The 16,629-nt window shown below is 38.1% G+C and overlaps 1 long non-coding RNA gene across 2 annotated transcripts in view; it reads left to right on the top strand.

Annotated features, from left to right (window-relative positions):
* LOC104689378 overlaps positions 1-16,629 on the top strand; it is a 285,241-nt gene that overhangs the window by 139,704 nt on the left and 128,908 nt on the right. For both annotated transcript variants that reach the window (XR_751779.4, XR_002045405.3), the window contains exon 3: positions 10,365-10,484. This is a non-coding gene — a long non-coding RNA (uncharacterized LOC104689378). The remainder of the gene's footprint in view (positions 1-10,364; positions 10,485-16,629) is intronic.

Below are 16,629 nucleotides of genomic sequence, written 5' to 3'. Positions count from 1 at the left end.
TTTAAAGGAATTCAATAGGAAGAAAATAATATATTTGTTACTGGGGGGAGACTGTGTGGCATATTCCGTAAGGGTTTCTGTGTAGTGGATTCCCTGTCCAGCACAAGATGTCAGAAGATCTGAGTTGTCTAAGCTGAGGAGGGCTCTGAAGATCTGTTTATTTTCAATTTTTGTATAGAAAACATCAAAATGATGTTTTTAGAACCACAGTACTTTAGTTGAAGCTGTTCTAGGCCCAGACCTTTTAGGCCTACATAGACGTAGGCCTAGAATCAAGATGCTTTTGCAGGGAAAGAGTTAAGGATAATTAATTCCATCTACATTACTCCCAGAACAAGCTGAATCATCAAATCTCAGGTGTTCCCATTTGGAATGGTTTCTTCCCAGCAAATGCAACCTGAGCCACAGAGAGAGGAGGAAGACAGAATCCCTGTGGAAATGCGTACTCAGAAAATCACTAATATCAGCATATGAGCTGGGTACAGAGAGAGAGAGCTCTTAGATTTAATAATAATGCAACACTCGTAATTTGAATTGTGTGTTCTGGATGTTGTTGATGGCTGCATTAGCAGTTTGCCAATGTCCTTCATTTGACTCTGACCTGAGAGAGTTTTTGCCTTTTTTCCCCAGGGAGGGAAAGGGATTTACTGGGCTGAGACCCATATTTCGCTGCTGCTCTGCAGCTTCATCCAGAAAAGCTCATTCCTGCTTTTCACCCCCTCAGGGCTGGCTGCCTGGGGAAGTCCTTCAGATAGGAATTGTCAACCCTGGTTGAGTTACAGCTCCTGCTAACAGTTTGCTCACAGATCAGCTCTGCTTCTCTGGAGCCCTAAAATACCCATAAGCTTTGTTCAGGACTTTGGGCTCACTTTTTAAGGACATCTATAATAATAGAAAGAAAGGTGTTATCAGGAGCTAATGCGTGGTTACAGCTGAGATGGAAATCCCTCTCAGTAGTCAGAAATCAGTATTGTGCTTAAATTTGCCTGCTTGTGTGTGGAAAACCTTTGATGACAAGATTTCTGTATTTTAACTCCTTGATGTAATTTTTAATATCAAGGTAAAATTACTTTTCACAGTACAGAGTTTACTTCTGCATTTTGTAACGTATTTTTCCTGGATGAGATATCAGAGAAAACAAAAATCAATATTAAAAAAGGTAATATTGCTTTCTTTCCAAATTGGGGTGCTAAGCTTTACTCTCATGGAGGCAGACACCTGCTTAAACTACATTTGATTTTGTCCCCTTTAAGTTCAGAGCAGCAGAACCAGAAACATTATTTCATCCCATACCAGCAACTAAAGGCGTTGGAGCTCTTGAAATGTCTTTGTTTTAAAATGATGTTTAGACTACTGGAGCTCTAGTAAATTGTACTTTTTAAAAGTCTTTCCTTCCATGTTTTCTTTAGACTTTGAAAAATATTGTTAGAATCAATATATTCTAATTTAAACAATTCCTGCATTTGCATAAGTTTACAAAAGAGCAAAATGTAAAGCCCCTGTTAGCTCAGGGTAAAGTCAACGTGCTGATAAAAATGCATAAATGTTGAGTTGATGAAAAATAATTTGCCACTGATATAACAAGAACGAAATTGTCTTTATTGCTGCAGTAAGTTTTGTTCAATAACCTGTCCCCCTGATCTTTGCAATGAAATCTAAAAATATTAATGATTGGCCATAGATTTCATTGCTCTTGATCCCTGTACCTGTGTGACAAAAATATTTCACACCAGCCCTGGTCAACATGAAATGGAGCCACAGCTGAATCTCTTCAAACTTTTGGAAAACACTTTTTTAAAACAACTGCTTCAAACAATCGCAATCCTTGACAGGCACTAAAAAAATAAAAGAAAGGAAAGTCATGTGAGCAGAGGCCATAATGGAATTTATTCTGCTCTCAAACAATTCAGACATCCAGCAGAATATTTTAATCTCTTCACAGAAATAATATATTATGAAATGATTTTGGGTATATATAATAAAGTAGTATGCTAAGCATTTTAATATAATTTAAATAAATTTGATCAGAGCAAAACATATTTTATATATCTTGAATAGAAATAGGTATTTAATTTTCTGCAATTGGAAAAGAATGTTTTGAATCTTCTTCCTTATTATTGGAAAGAATTCTTCCCTGTTTAAAAGCCAAATTTGAAGTTAAGATATTTCGGAGCTGCACAGGAGGGGACTTACTGTATGGGGGTCTGACAATGACTACTTTTTACTGATAAAGGGCTTAAATGTGTCATGCTTAGAATAATTCTTCTTTCTCTCTAACCTTTTCCTTTTTTTGGTGTTTCTTTTTTTCTTTTTCTTTTTTTCCCCAATTATTGACTGTCATGTAGATTAAGATGTAGCCATGGGTAGATTCTGCATTATGAAGGTGAGGAACTGGAGGGAAAGAGCTCTGAAAGTATGGCACAGATCTGATATGCAGAGTCAGGAATTTCTCTAGATTCTCTCTTAAAATTGGCAATAATGATATCTTCATTGATTGTTTTGTTTTGGGTTTTTTTTTCATTTGAACATCAGCATTTGTCTATTATAAATACAATGAAGACATTACCTCGCTTCACATAGCACTGAAAAACTTGTTCCACTTTTGACTGAACTTAATTCCTACCTGTGACCAAAAAGGGAAAGGCTTTATCTGCCAATCAGCTACTCCTGCAATACAAACACAAACATATTTAATTAATTCCTTTTAAGTTGCATTTCTCATGTCACTTTTAGGACAAAAACCAGGAAAAAGACTTTATGTGACCAAATCTGGAACTCAGAAAAAATAAATTCCTGCCTGAGTATTGTTTAGGTCATTATTAACTCAGTAATTGCAGTGTAATTTACTTAAATCAGTATTACAATGTGATACTGATCTATCAAAGAGTATTCTGTGGCTATTAAACAGAATTTTTTTAACCATGAGCATGGATTACTTTAGATTAATGTCCACAGCTGATCATAGGTCACCAGTTATGTCCCCAGAGAATATCTCCTGACTGCTACTCAAGGTGCTCCTTCTTTTTGACCTCTCTGTGTGTGAGACAGAGAGAGAAGGCAAAAATCATGTTTATAAGGTTCTACAATATACTCTGAAAAGTGACCAGCTCTGACTTTGGCAAACCAAGGGAGGAAATCCATTTATCCACCTGGTTTTTTTGTGAAGTGTGGATTACTCTTTTATGTGCTGTAATACCTAACATTCATTTTAACTGCTCCATCCATGCATTTGGCTTTCTGCAGTTTGAAGAAGGGTTTTTTTTCAGCTTCTGAGGATAAAAATCACCTGTGTTCTTCAAATATTTTATCCCTTGTAAGCCTTACATTTAATTTAGCAAGCCCAAGACAGTTTCTAAATGAATGCTGCGTACTAAGACCAATTATGATCTTTCAATAAATAAGTTCTACCTGCTTTTATAATTTTTTTCTTACATTTTCTTTTTTTTTCTTTTGAAAAATGTGCTTTCCATCCAGTAACAGCATGCAGGAAAAAAAACCCTGACTCCTGTGTATGGAAATATTTCATTCGTGATCCATGCATACCCCTTGTCTTGCCTGAAAAATACAGTTTTTAAGTAGGGCTTGGGAGAAATGAGTAATTTACTTTGTTTTATTAATCCTGAATTTCATTTTTTACTGTCTAAAGGAATACGTGCTCTAAATATCAACTTGTATGTTACCCTGTTTTGAAGGGCTTACTTGTGAGTAAGAATATGTCTTTAAATACTTTATTTAATCAAGGGGAAAGTCTGGAAATTAAAAGTGTGTTTCCAGTGGGTTTGTAGAAATTGAGTAGATGCTTATTTGATGTGTGGTGTGTATCCATATACCACAACTTGCAGTGTAACAGAAATGGGCAAGAAATGGGCCAGAAAGAGTCTAGAAATAAGCAAGAAATAGGGCAGAAATAGACAAGAAATAGGTCAGACCCTCCTTTATCCAGGCACTCACTGTATGGTTGCCTCTATTTACCATCGGTGGTGCAGCTGAAAGGGCCATTGCTGGTCTATTCACTGGGTTCCCTTTTTAATTCTCGGGTTTTTTTGATCATACAAGTGCACATCAGCTCCACGTGGTGACAGCTGGCATTTCTAAGGTGTGGATGGCCTTCTGAGCAACTAAGTAATTGCAAATTATGAATCCTGGCATAGCATGGAGTAAACAGCTAATTTTGACCAGCAATCTGTAATTTTACTTTCCTTAGATTGCTTCCACACGACCTCTTTAGCTGTAATGAGAATTACATTTATGTGCAGGAGAGGGGGCTGACAATTCAAACAGTCAAAGCATAATAGTCCCGTGAAGCTGTGAGGATTCATTCCTGGCAATCCAAGAGGGAGCATTAGAGGAATCTCTGGAGGAAGGATTGCCTTAATGGCTGTAAATGCCGTGAGTGTGTTAGTAAATCACATGTGGAATTCCCTCCTGACTCGCTTCCTCATCGCTCTCTCACTCTCCTTCTTTGCAAGGCAGTGGCAAATCCTTCATTGTGGAAAATTTAGTATTTCATCCTGCTGGAACAGTTTGCCTATTTGTCTTCCCTACACGCATAATTGCCCAGCATGTGTGAAGGCTGCTACTGCATTGCTTATGTCTGTTCCTTGATTTATTAACCTTTACAACAACAAAAAAATCCCACTTAAAAGCACTGCTAATGTCAAGATGTAAAAATCCAGCACAAACAATGTTCACTTCTGGGTTTGTTTGCTCATGATGGTCTAAGATAATCTGTACAAGTGCTACTACTCTGGCAGACAGGTAGTTTTGGATGTGATCTACAATCTTTATTTTTGATGTGACAAGGGCTAATGGCATCCCTTGTCCCATCTTTTACAGTTCTGCCTGTGCTATTGGGTTTTTCTTCCTCAAATTATTAGCATGACCAGGAAGTTGGAAATACTGAAACGGCCAGAGCAGGTAGAATGCTGTGCTTTGCTAAATGAGGATTTAGTGGAAAGTGTCATTAGGTATGTAATCAAAAGGAGCCTTCTTCATTGCTTTCTGGGAACAAAGTGTGCATTTTAAATATTTGTTCGCTCTATGATTATGTCAAGCTGGATGAGTCTGGGAGCAACCTGGTTTAGTGGAAGAGCTCAAAAATGTGCACATTTTAAAAGTCATGGGGTCACTTTCTTCAGAAGAAAGGAGAGGGCCGTGAGTTTGGGCAGGAGAAGGATAATTCTGGTGTTCCTTACAGAAAGGCTAGAGGGTCTGGCTTCCAGGATGATCATAGATGATATCCCAGAAGAAAACTCATGTTTTTTCCTTAAATATTTTTTTGAAACTGTGCTAACAGAACCACAGCACAGTTGCTTGCAGAAAGGTGCAGCTCTTTAGGAGTAGATCTCCTGGACTCTCCAGTAAGCCTTGGGCCTACTGATGCAACTCCAGGAATGAGGAACTATATGGGAATGTTCATGACAGTTGTTCAAGATCAATGTTCGCTGGAAATTATTCAAAAGCCAATGGTAGTCACGTCACACACCTCTGAAAGTCCCTGACACACAAGGATGAGTACTTATGTGCTTGGCCATGATAGTACTTGGTTCCCAAAGGTTTTATCTGGCTTTTTTTAGACCATACAATGTGTATAACTTCTTATTTAAAACATCAAGCATTCTGTGAACAGCAAAAGTAGCAAGGCTTTTTTTTTTTAACTATGATTCTTGTGTGCGTTTTTCTTTCTTTCTCCTCAAATTTTCCCTTGGTTGCTTCTCAGGACCCCTGCAACACAGGTTTGCATCCCTATATCCCAGAACCTGCTATACTTCCCATACTGTCCCATGTTGTGGTGGGGAAGTTCCCTGCAAGTGTCAGCTGTACAAACATCGGTGGCATCTCAATCCCTTTAAACCTCTGCTTTCTGTTGAAGTGAAAATCCATTAACAGGTTCACCTCCAGGGATGGGGCAACTTCTCTGGGCAACTTCTCTGGGCAACTTCTTCCAGTGCCTCACTACCCTCTGAGCAAAGTTTTTCTTCCTAACATTTAATCTAAATCTCTTGCTTTTTAGTTTAGAACCATTCTCCCTTGTCCTATCCCTCTCTGCCCATGTAAGAGCAAAACCTAAAGTTCACCATGTCATTTGGAAAGTGAATTTGGAGAAATTAAGGGCTGGTAATACATCATGCATTCATTTCTGTAGCAAATACGTATCCTGTAAGAGGATGCCAGGGAGGAAAGTGGAGCAACAAAAGTGAAAAATTGCCACTTGATGCAATGATTTGTCACCTGTTGACAGCTGTGCCTTTTGGCAGGAAAGTTCATTATGAATGATAAGTTGAGGGCTCAAAGCAGGACAGAGAAGCCTTTAAGATTTGTCCTTGAAGGCTGGTGATGTACAGCATGGTTTCTTTCTTTCTGTAGTGGAGGTTAGTGCAGTCTAATGAGACTGTTAATCTATTTTAAGACATCTCCCATCAAAAGAAATATAGGAGGAAGGATGTTCATTTTAAACCATATTGTCACAATACCGGCAAAGGGCAATGCCCTGTAAACATCTGTACAAATAAGAGGAGAGAAGTATTGGCAACTAATTAAAATCAGAGTACTGATATTGAAAGCCTAATTTTCATAAGGGTGACTTGAGAACAAGAAATTTATGGCAACTGGAATATTGATCATTCTAAAAGATCATAAGAAGAGTGCAGAGCAGACCAGGGTTCATGAAACCTTTCCTCCAGTAGAGACTTTTATAACATGCACTCAAGAATTTGCCTTTTCTGTTGTCATATCCAGTGGTTTCTGTTGCATCCAAATCCTTTGTTTCCACTGTATATTTTCAGTAGTAATTTTATAGGTGTAATGTAGAATAGACAACAGCAGGGAAAATGTGTTTTTTGCATGTTTTTTTCATGTTCCCTGTGGTGATGAAAGTTGAAACTATGAGTATCTCCCTCCTTCCTGCTCCTATTCAAACAGATGAAGTGTTTCGTACACAGAATCAGCCATATTTTTTCCTACACCATTAAGTGTAAAAAAGTATTTGGCTTAAGGACTTCCAAGTAAACAACCATTTGACCCTTCATAGGCTTTTTCCTAGAAGAAATAAAATATTAAAGGATATGACAACCCTGTGGTTATCTTACTTAAGAGGGATTTTAACTCCAAGAGAAACAGGGAAGTCAGTGTGGGAATAACCCAGCGTAAGAATTCCTACTGCTGTATTTCACCTTTTTATTTAGCTCCTGTGTCACCAGTGGGTGCCACTTCTCCTGTTAACTTCCGCTGTCCTCGCCCAGGTGTGATATTCTGCTTCTGAGGGATAGCAATACTTTGGATGAGAGATCTTTTAAACTTCTATGTCCTGATCTATTTCCTGTTGTACTTCCTGTTGTGGGTTCTTCTCTGCTGAAGAAGACTACCCAATTAAAGTGTAATATTTTCTTTCCTGTGGGCATTAGACTCAGCTGTTTATGCCTGGTTATGAAATTCAGTGAAATTGTGTGATGATATTCCTCCTCCTCTTACAGAGTGTTGACAGGTTTCTCACATATTCTCTCTGAATGCTGGAACTACACAGAGATGGAGCAGATGGAGTTGCTCTGCCTTTAATCAGGAAATATATTTACTTAGGAGTCACATGCAATGTTTGTTTCTTAAATTTTTTTTAGAAGAAGGAAATTTTCTGTTATTTTTATGGTTCTTTCTAAGTGGAAGAAAGAGGAAATGATTGGAGAATAGCTGTTCAGAGGAGTATTTTGATGAGATCATTTGGTAGGAAGAAGTTAAAAGGCGAAGGAGAATATCCTGCAAGGTGGTTGACCCTCAGGTATAGTGAATACAGAGGGGGAGAAGGGGTTTACCTCTCCTGTGTCTGGCAGGCATGCAGACATGTCAGGCCATGTGATTATAATCACAGCATTTCAGCTTGGGTCTTTATCTCATCTTGAGATAACTGCTTCACTAATTGTTTTTCAGTAAGAAATATAATTGCTTCTGATAATGGCTTTTTTTTTTTTTTTTTTGGCTTGCTGCTTGGATAAATAGAGATATTCTTGAATACAAAGCTTGGGTTTTATTCTCTAAGTATTCATTAATACAGAGAAGACCAGTTATTTACAGCATTTGATCTTTTGACCTTGTGACATCTTACTGCACCACTGTGACTGTATAAAGTCAAAAGTCAATGACAGCAGCATCTTCTTTTGGTTGGAAAGCTTTTAATAATTGAGATACTCCTTTACCTCTGCTTCTCTATGATATGCTAATATCTTGTTTGTCTGATATTCATTATTGCTTTTTTATATTGATTTATGTAATTTTCATGTCATCACCTGTACAGTTATTTTTGATGGAACATTTTGATAAATTGTTAGAGAAGTGCTTGTATCTACTTCCCTATACTGATATGAAATTGTATTCTATACAGCACGTTATATACTGTACCACACATCCTAAATAGCTCAAGTTGGTACAGAAAAGACGCCAGAATATAAGAACATAAAATGCAAATATCACAGTATCATTTAGGGTGGAAAAGACCTCTAAGACCATTGAAGCCAACTGTACACATAAGTTGACTAAATTAAAACTGAAAGTGATATATTTTTAAAAGTCAGTACATATTTTAGCTGATGTGCTCATGGGTATTTTCTAAGATGAAAAGGATTTGTCTCCTGAAGGAAGCCAGCAGAATCTAATGTCACAAGTCCCTTGGGATTTGTAGGACAGCAAGATCAGTTAAGCCATTGCACTTCCAGAGCTGTCCACCTTCCCCTCAATTTATAATTAAAGGAGTCTTCCAGCACCAAAATTACACATTACAGTTCCTGGGTTTCAGCCAAGTGATGTAGAACTGGGAGAATTGCTGAAAGTGGTTTCATTTCCTCCCTCAATTCCAGTATTAATCAGTCTTTGTAGAGGAGCAAGTCAAAACCCCATTCTCAAATAATATCCTCAGTCTGTCCAGCTTCAGTTGTCACTGGGCTGCCACAGACTGTTCACAACCATGGATTTCAGCTTTCCTGTCATCATGACACCCAGATTTGAAAGTGATCTCTCCTACAGTATTTCATGTCATTGTGGGAATCTTATTCCCTTCTGTTTCATGTGTTTAAAATCTTAAAACTTCTGGAGCTGGAATGGCCATTTAACTGTTATAATTTTTATTATTATTTTAATGGAAAGTCTGTGAGCTCTGAAACAGTGAAAGACACTTCCAGACACTTTCATGAAAATCTCTTATCTCTTCTGAGGTAAAAGGGACTAGAATGTCCTCATAATTACTCTTGTGGATATCTTTTTAATAGCCTTGGAGACACAAACAAATATTTAATTATTAGGAAAGGAGTGAATACAATGAAGAATAACATATTAATAACAAATTTAATAAATACATAGAATTCATTAATTGATAATTAATTTAAGAGATAAGCACAACTCAATTGATTTCCCTTCAAGCAAGGAGATCATGCAGGTGTTTACTTAGGAAGAGATATCCTGCTATATGAGTCTGTGTCAATAGAATTCCTCTTTTCCTTGGATCTAAACAAGTGTTGATTTAGTAGAGCTTCTTTGTTCCCCTTTTCCTACCAAGCATGCATTTTTCCTTCTCATGTCATTACAAAAAAATAACTTGGCATGTGTAGTGGGAGAGAGCCTTAGAATTGGCCTGTATAGCATGAGAAAAAGTCAAGGAAAGAAGTCCCTTATCACTCTAGAAAGCAGAGATGAAATTAATGCAGAGCTGTTTTCTCATATTGCATCCACTGGTACTTTCTTACCTCGATAGATCGATTTCATTCAGCTGGAGATTAAGATCTCTTTTCCCTGATTCTAAACATTTTTAGAGAATAAGAAGGCTATTTTTTTATCAAGTGCTATTTATTCCATGATCTCTAACTTAATAATTTATTTTAAAGGAAACTGTCAAGCTTAATTTGGTCTCAATGATATAGCTGTAAAAACAGAGTTTTGTGAGGTCTTTGTGACTCACCCACCAGATTTATTTTGCGTGCTTTTAGAATAACTGTTTTATTTGTGAGATGGAAAATTTCTTGCTTGAAATGGGATGTTTAAAGTGAGTGGTTTTCCTTGGATTTCTTTGAGAATAATTTTTCCTTTTAAAAAGTGAGTATTTCACAGTGACATTTGCAACCCACATGAGGTATTGTTGATAGCAGAGATGAGAAAAGGCACCTAAAGAAGGTAGATGTGTGGAAGAAGTGTAAGACTTCAGGGGTGCTTTACCCACTACACTCTGTTCTTCTTAAGCTTCCTTAAGTGAAAAAGAAATGTGACATTATTTGGGGGGGGGGGGGGGGAAGAGCACAAAAATCACAGAATTCTGATTGCTGTTTTTAAAATATAAGCTTAAAGATGACTGCCTTATTTTCATATTTTCACTCTATTTTATTTTTCAGGTAAAAAGTATCAAAATCTTATGGAAGAAAGCTGAAAAAAGTGTTAGCACCACTCCATCCTGGGATGAATTTCCTGCAGGGTGGGAAACAACTGTCATAAAGGTCTGTCAAGCTGGTTTGGTAAGTCCCAAGTTCATTCCATTTGTTTAAAAAAGGAGTAAAGGTCAGATGTGAGGAAGGGCTTGAAACAAACAAACCAAAAAACCCCAAGAAAATCAGAAAAAAAAAAAAAAAAAAAAGTAAGCTTAGAGCATTTGTGGAATTACATCAAAACTGAAGTTTGGGGAGATTTTCGGGGTTGAAATGCTTTGCCGGCTGGCTTTGGGCTGTGGCTCAACAAAAAGGGGGTTTGGCTTTTATGTTCCTGGTGCCAAGTGACAGCAACTGCAACCATACAGCTCAAAAGGTTTGATCTGCAATGAGCTCCCTCTGCCAGCTCAGGTTTGTCCTAAAAACGCATCAGGCGATGTCTTGACTTCCCCCTGCGAGCTGTGGGTTGGCTGATGTCACATGCAGGGGATATTTTGGTGGAAAGTCTGTCACGGTCCCTGCCATTGTGGAGCTGGGTAAAACTTTTGCTGTTGGTGTCTGTTCTGTGCAAATCCAAGACCAATGATGGGGGAATCAGAGCTTTTAAGCACTCAGTGTTACAGCCTGACATGTGTCTGTGTAATGTACTGTAGACATGTAAATCAGAGTCATTAATTACCGTGGAGCACTTCAAAAGCCTGCCAGTTGTTAGTTTTTCCAAAGCAAAAATGTGCACACAAGGAAAATTCTCCGAGAAGGCATTTGTGAAGTGAAAAATCATAAAATCTCACTCGGCAAGCTACCAGCTGTGAGCTGTTTCAAGTATCAATTCAACATATCAATTATGTTAATGTAGACACTGACTAATGATTTTTCCAGAGAATGCAGTGGAGCACTCAAATTTTTTTGTGGAGGATATAAAAAAAAAAAAAGTTAATATGTGCTTTGCCATATCAAATTATGTTATGGGAATAGCAGTTTGGCTGTATAGTTATTTTTGGGAAACTGTATTAGGTAACAAGGCTCTAAACATAAACTTAGTGGGTGAATTATGGCAATTATTATTCAGGGTATGAATTAACCATTTTGGAAGAATCTAGGATCAGACTGAATTCTCAGTTTTCTTATGTTTTCTGTAGCTTTGTTCCCCAAACAAATAAAAAAACCCTAAGATAATATGTCTCTGCTTGCTGCTGGGATCGGTAGCCTTCAGAAATGGATGCAACCTTATAATCCAAATGTTACTTCCCTGTGAGATGTGTGTAATGTGTTACTTGAGGTGGGATTGAAGGCCCTCACCTGATGATATTTTGGCTTTTATATTCGCAAAGAATTTGCCAAACTGGGAGAAAATGCAGGTTTCAAGAGACAGTTTCCAGTGAAACCCACCCATTCCATGTCCTGGAATGCAGGCAGGGGTTCAGTGGTTAGGGATCACTGTCAAGGCTGAATTTCGTACTCAAGGTTTTGTCAGTATTTCAAATAGAAAACTGGTTGCTGCTGTAACAGAACCTACTATTGCTTTAGGAATTTGTTCCCCTTAAAATACTCATGTTCTCTGTGAGCCTTTCTTTTAACTATGGGAATATTCTATTAAATGTTCTGCAAAGCTGTGCTGGCCCAATACCTCTGTATTGCAATTGCCACTCTAAGTACACTTGAATACCACCACGACTGTCTTCTCCAGCCTCATCTTTTTTCTCCTCACCACCCATTGAACAGATGGCTTTGAGCTTTATGGAGGTGATTAATTAAAATGCACATAACAAGAGTATTTTTTCCATGCATCAATTCCTCTTAACAGGGTTTTAAATTCTTTTGGTGACCAATCTGCTCTGAGGGGAGGGGAGTAGAATATTTTTTATCTTTTCCACTTTTAAGCATATGTAATACGTGTCTTAAAATAAATGTATTTCTGTGTTGTGCCAGTTGTTGGAAACAGCTTAAATTTTAAGCTGGCTAGTAAAGCTTAACAAGGGTATCAGTAAACAAAATATTTGAATTTGAGCACTGGAGGTTGTGAGTTAAAATGTGTGTCAGGAACATTAACAATCTGCAGGTCCTGGGGAGGATTTTAGATCTCCAGGAACCTCTCTGGTGTGTCTTGTCAAACAAGTTTGGTTTTGAATGTTAAATATGTAAAACAAGTTAATTGTATGCGACCTGCGAATATAGCCAAGGTTTCTTTGTAGAAATAACTGACCAAATTGTGTCTGCTAATGAAAAGATTTTTTTAAAAAGCTTTGTTTTGTATCTGCTGATGTGCTCTGCTGGTCAATCTCCTAGAGGAGCAACGTAATAATTACAGGTGTATTCAATTATGTAGTCAATGGTTGTTGTAGAAGGTACAGCAGAAGAATTCAATGTATGCTGTAGAAATGCAGCATGAAGGGGGTGTATATGTGCCTGTACATTTGTGTGTGTGCATATTGGTATTCTAAGAGATTTGGTGGGTGTTTTTTCCATGGTTTGTTTTTAACAAGTTGGGAAGGAGAGCTAAAGGGAAATTTAGTACAAAAAGGGGATTGATTCTCCTCCCAGATAGGTGGCCAAGGATAACCACATATCTTGAAATACTGCTACCTTTACAGTACATCTATTAATAGCCAACGTGTGGTACCTAACTATGAGCAGACAGACCTGAGAAGAATAGAATTTTTCAAGGTTAATCCATTGTAATCCCTTGGTTGACACCTTTTCCAGCTGCTTCTTAAAAGTTTTAGATTCCTCAGGCAGTCTTCACATGATCTGTTTCCTTTTCCACTGATAACACCTGGGAGAAAGCTTAGATCTTGTCAGAAGGTGAAAATATTTTGAATTCAGTATACTCCCAAACGTATATATTTGAATCTTTTTGTATTCCAGATATATTTTGGTCAGTGTTATGATACCTGGGGGAGCTTTTTCTTTTATAGGATGACAGCAGAAAGAGGCTTTGGTGGGTAGGGAGGTGGGCAGGCATGAGCTGACAGTGTTCACTAAAAGTATGTCTCAGTTGGGTGCTACAGACCTTCTGAAAAAATGAAACTCTGTCACCTTAAGTTATTCCATTTAATAAGCAGCCCCGTTTCCCACCCTGCCCTTCTCAGTCTGGCTGGTTTGTTGAAGAAATCTCCTTCCTTTCTCATTTTCTCCCTCCCTGCCTGGCTGCCACTGCCCCCTCCTCTGGGGGAGTTTAATCCTCGCAGTGGGTGACCCTCACGCTGATCTCTGAGCAGCGTCTGCTGACAAGTACCTTTGTGCCATGCTGATCCCTTGCCCTCTTGATCCCTTTGGCTGGGACATGAAACAGTGATCAGAGCTGAGCTCACTGATTAGTTCTTAATCTTGTGAGGAGCCCCACTGCACTGAATGGCTGCCACTCACTGTGGCTCGTGTATTGTCACTCAGGCGTCCTAAATTAAAAGGCTTCTAAAACGCTTGGCTTGATATGCCTCAGTGTGTGACAGCACTTTGGAAAAGCTGTAAATATTTTTGCCTGTTCAAAAGGGAAAAATAACCCATGGGGTTATTTTTTTTCTGTTCTGCTTATCAGCCTTTACTTCTGATGGTTTTTACTGATGTTTTTGTACAGCTGATTAGGCTACTTACCCACTGGCCAGTTATCCCAGCACTTTGGGTCTGTGTATTGTCACAACAGGTGCACATGTGGGATGAATTGCGCACAGCGAAGCAGTAGTGAAAAAGTTAATGCCTTCTGGCCTCAGTTAAAGTGCAGCTGGCCCACATCAGCTCAGAACATTTGTAGTTCAGAAATTGCTACAGCTCAACTCAGCCTGACTCCTGAGAAAAGGATCAGGGTGGGCTCTTTGCTCGATGGGTAGGTTGAGATGGCCAGCTTTAACTGGGTGCATGATCTAAGTGGAACACTCTTGTTTAATACAAGCCTCTTTTCATCTTAATGGTATTGGCAAAGCAACACATTTGTCTCAATTTCCTCTAAGCAACAGTTCTCAAGCCAAACCTTGAAAGCTGCAAATTCTGCTTTACCTCAGCAAAATCATATGCCCTGGACTTACTGAGGTTTCCACTCAAGGTGACTAATTTTCTCTCGTCTCTTCCTGATATTGGAGTAGAAGTACATTAGTAGCACTGATATTTTCACACTGAAAAACAGAAGAGAAAAGGTTTCTAAGTAAAAATTTGGAGCCTTCCCCAAGGCTGCCAGAGCACTTGCTCTGCTGTGGCATGGTGATATTTGAAATATGGAGCTGATATCTGGTTCCAGCAGAGGAAAGCACCCTTGATTTATTCAGCCATTTCATAACTGTGGAAGTTAGTGTGATCATACACAGTTCTGTGGTCAAGGGAAGTGCAATCTTCTGTCAGTACACAGGTCCCAGCATGATGGGACTCTGATTCTTGAGAAGATGCCTTTGAGTTCAAAGAGCATTTCCTGACAGAGAAAGAGAACATGACCATATACACTGTGCAGAATATACACTTCTGTACAAAATTCCCTACTTTTTCTGGTGAAAACTTTTCTGAAATCAGACTCTTTTATTTTTTCCTTTTTATTTTTTTTTCCTGAGGGAATTAAACTGGGGCTAAAATAACATGTATTGTCAGAATTTTCCTTCTCCCTCACTCACCAAAAGAAACATCAGAAAATATCTTACAACTCTCTTAAAAGGTTTTAAAATTTTTGCACAAAACTTTATCATTTAGAAGCTCTTCCTGAGCAGTAGTATTTCCTTAAGAGAGTGTCCAGACTGCAGACATTGAAGATTGTCTGATGGATATGTCTTGATAGACTTGAATTTTGAATACATTCTACTTCTCTGCATATAAAAGTACATCCTATACTCAGTGAGTTCGTCAGGTTTGAGATGGGATTTTTGGTTGCTGTGCTTCTCATTAGACAGAGAAGGCTGAAGTATCAGGTAACAGTGAAATATGTTCCTTTTTATATATGCCTGCCTCTCTTGATTTTCTTTGGCAGGATCCATAAATGCTCTGAATTTCTGCTTCAGCTCAGCTGCTCAAAGGTACAAAAAATTCCCAGGACAAAGTCAGCCCTGGGTATATCTGGACCTATGTCCAATGCAGATTTCTGCCAGGCCTTGCTGCTGTCCTTTGCATCGATCTAATTACAAAGCTTTGATTATCTTATTGACTTAGTGGGGCTCTGCCTGTTTCTGCCAGAGCTGAATTTGGCTTTGTGACTTCAGCTGGAGACGATTGAACGCAGCTCTCTCAGGCTTGGCCAGAAGGTGATTCCCCTTTGATGCTGCCACAGCTTGATTATGCAATTAATCAATGCATAAACTGCACACAAAATGAACTGAGTCAAGACAAGGTTGTGTAAACTTTAGTAGATAATCAAGTCTGACACAGCAGCTTTGCCAGCAGCTAGAAAAAACAACTGCCTTGGAGAAGACATCAGCTCAGGCATCAACTTTATTCTTAAAAGGTGTTGGAATGTAAACATTAAATACTTTAGGTCAGTTTTGTGTGGTGTTTTGTGGAAAGGGTAGCTTTGCCTTGTTCTGATCTTTCCTTAGTATTTTATATTTTGAATAGGGTGTCAAAGCAAATGTCTAAATGCTTTGTTTCTTCTTTCTTCTTTTATTTTTTTTCTTTTTTATTTTTTAAAATCTTGTTAAATTTCCAATTTTATTGACCATTTACAACTCACCACTTGGGTTAAAACACTGTAATACAGATGGGCCCACTAAGGATAGGAAAGCCTGAAACATAGATTACTGCTATTTATTGCTGTTTTACAAACAAAACAATTCCTGGCAAATTAATTTAGGTCAAACAGTGAAAAATAACTGTTCCTCCTTCCAGCAACTATTACTGGTGGTAATCCATAGCTATAGAAATCTAGCTTTGGAAAAGTGAATGAATGAACTTGAAATTTTAGAGATTCTTGGAAGAAAAGAATGTGCTATCTCTAGGCCATCTATTCCATCTCTAAGTGAGGGTTTAGGTAAAAATTTACTGAAAAAATCAAATCTTTCACAGCTAAACATGAATTGAATGAAATTTTCATTATTACAAACAGACACCACCAAGCTCCATTATTGTGTAATCTGTAAATGAAGGAACTGTGTCAAAGGCGTCATCATCTGTTTTCTTTAATGAAAGAACAATGCTATGCACAGGCAGAGCTGCTAAAAAAATAACTGCATAGAGCACCAGTACAGTTTGTATTAATGTTCTGATGGCTTCACCTGAAACTTTTCCAATCTCATTAACATCTAGAGAGAGAGTAACTGTTATCCTGCTG

This window comes from Corvus cornix, chromosome 1 (assembly GCF_000738735.6).
Source record: "Corvus cornix cornix isolate S_Up_H32 chromosome 1, ASM73873v5, whole genome shotgun sequence".
Classification (NCBI taxonomy): Eukaryota; Metazoa; Chordata; class Aves; order Passeriformes; family Corvidae; genus Corvus; species Corvus cornix.
This window is presented reverse-complemented; position numbering and strand designations above follow the sequence as displayed.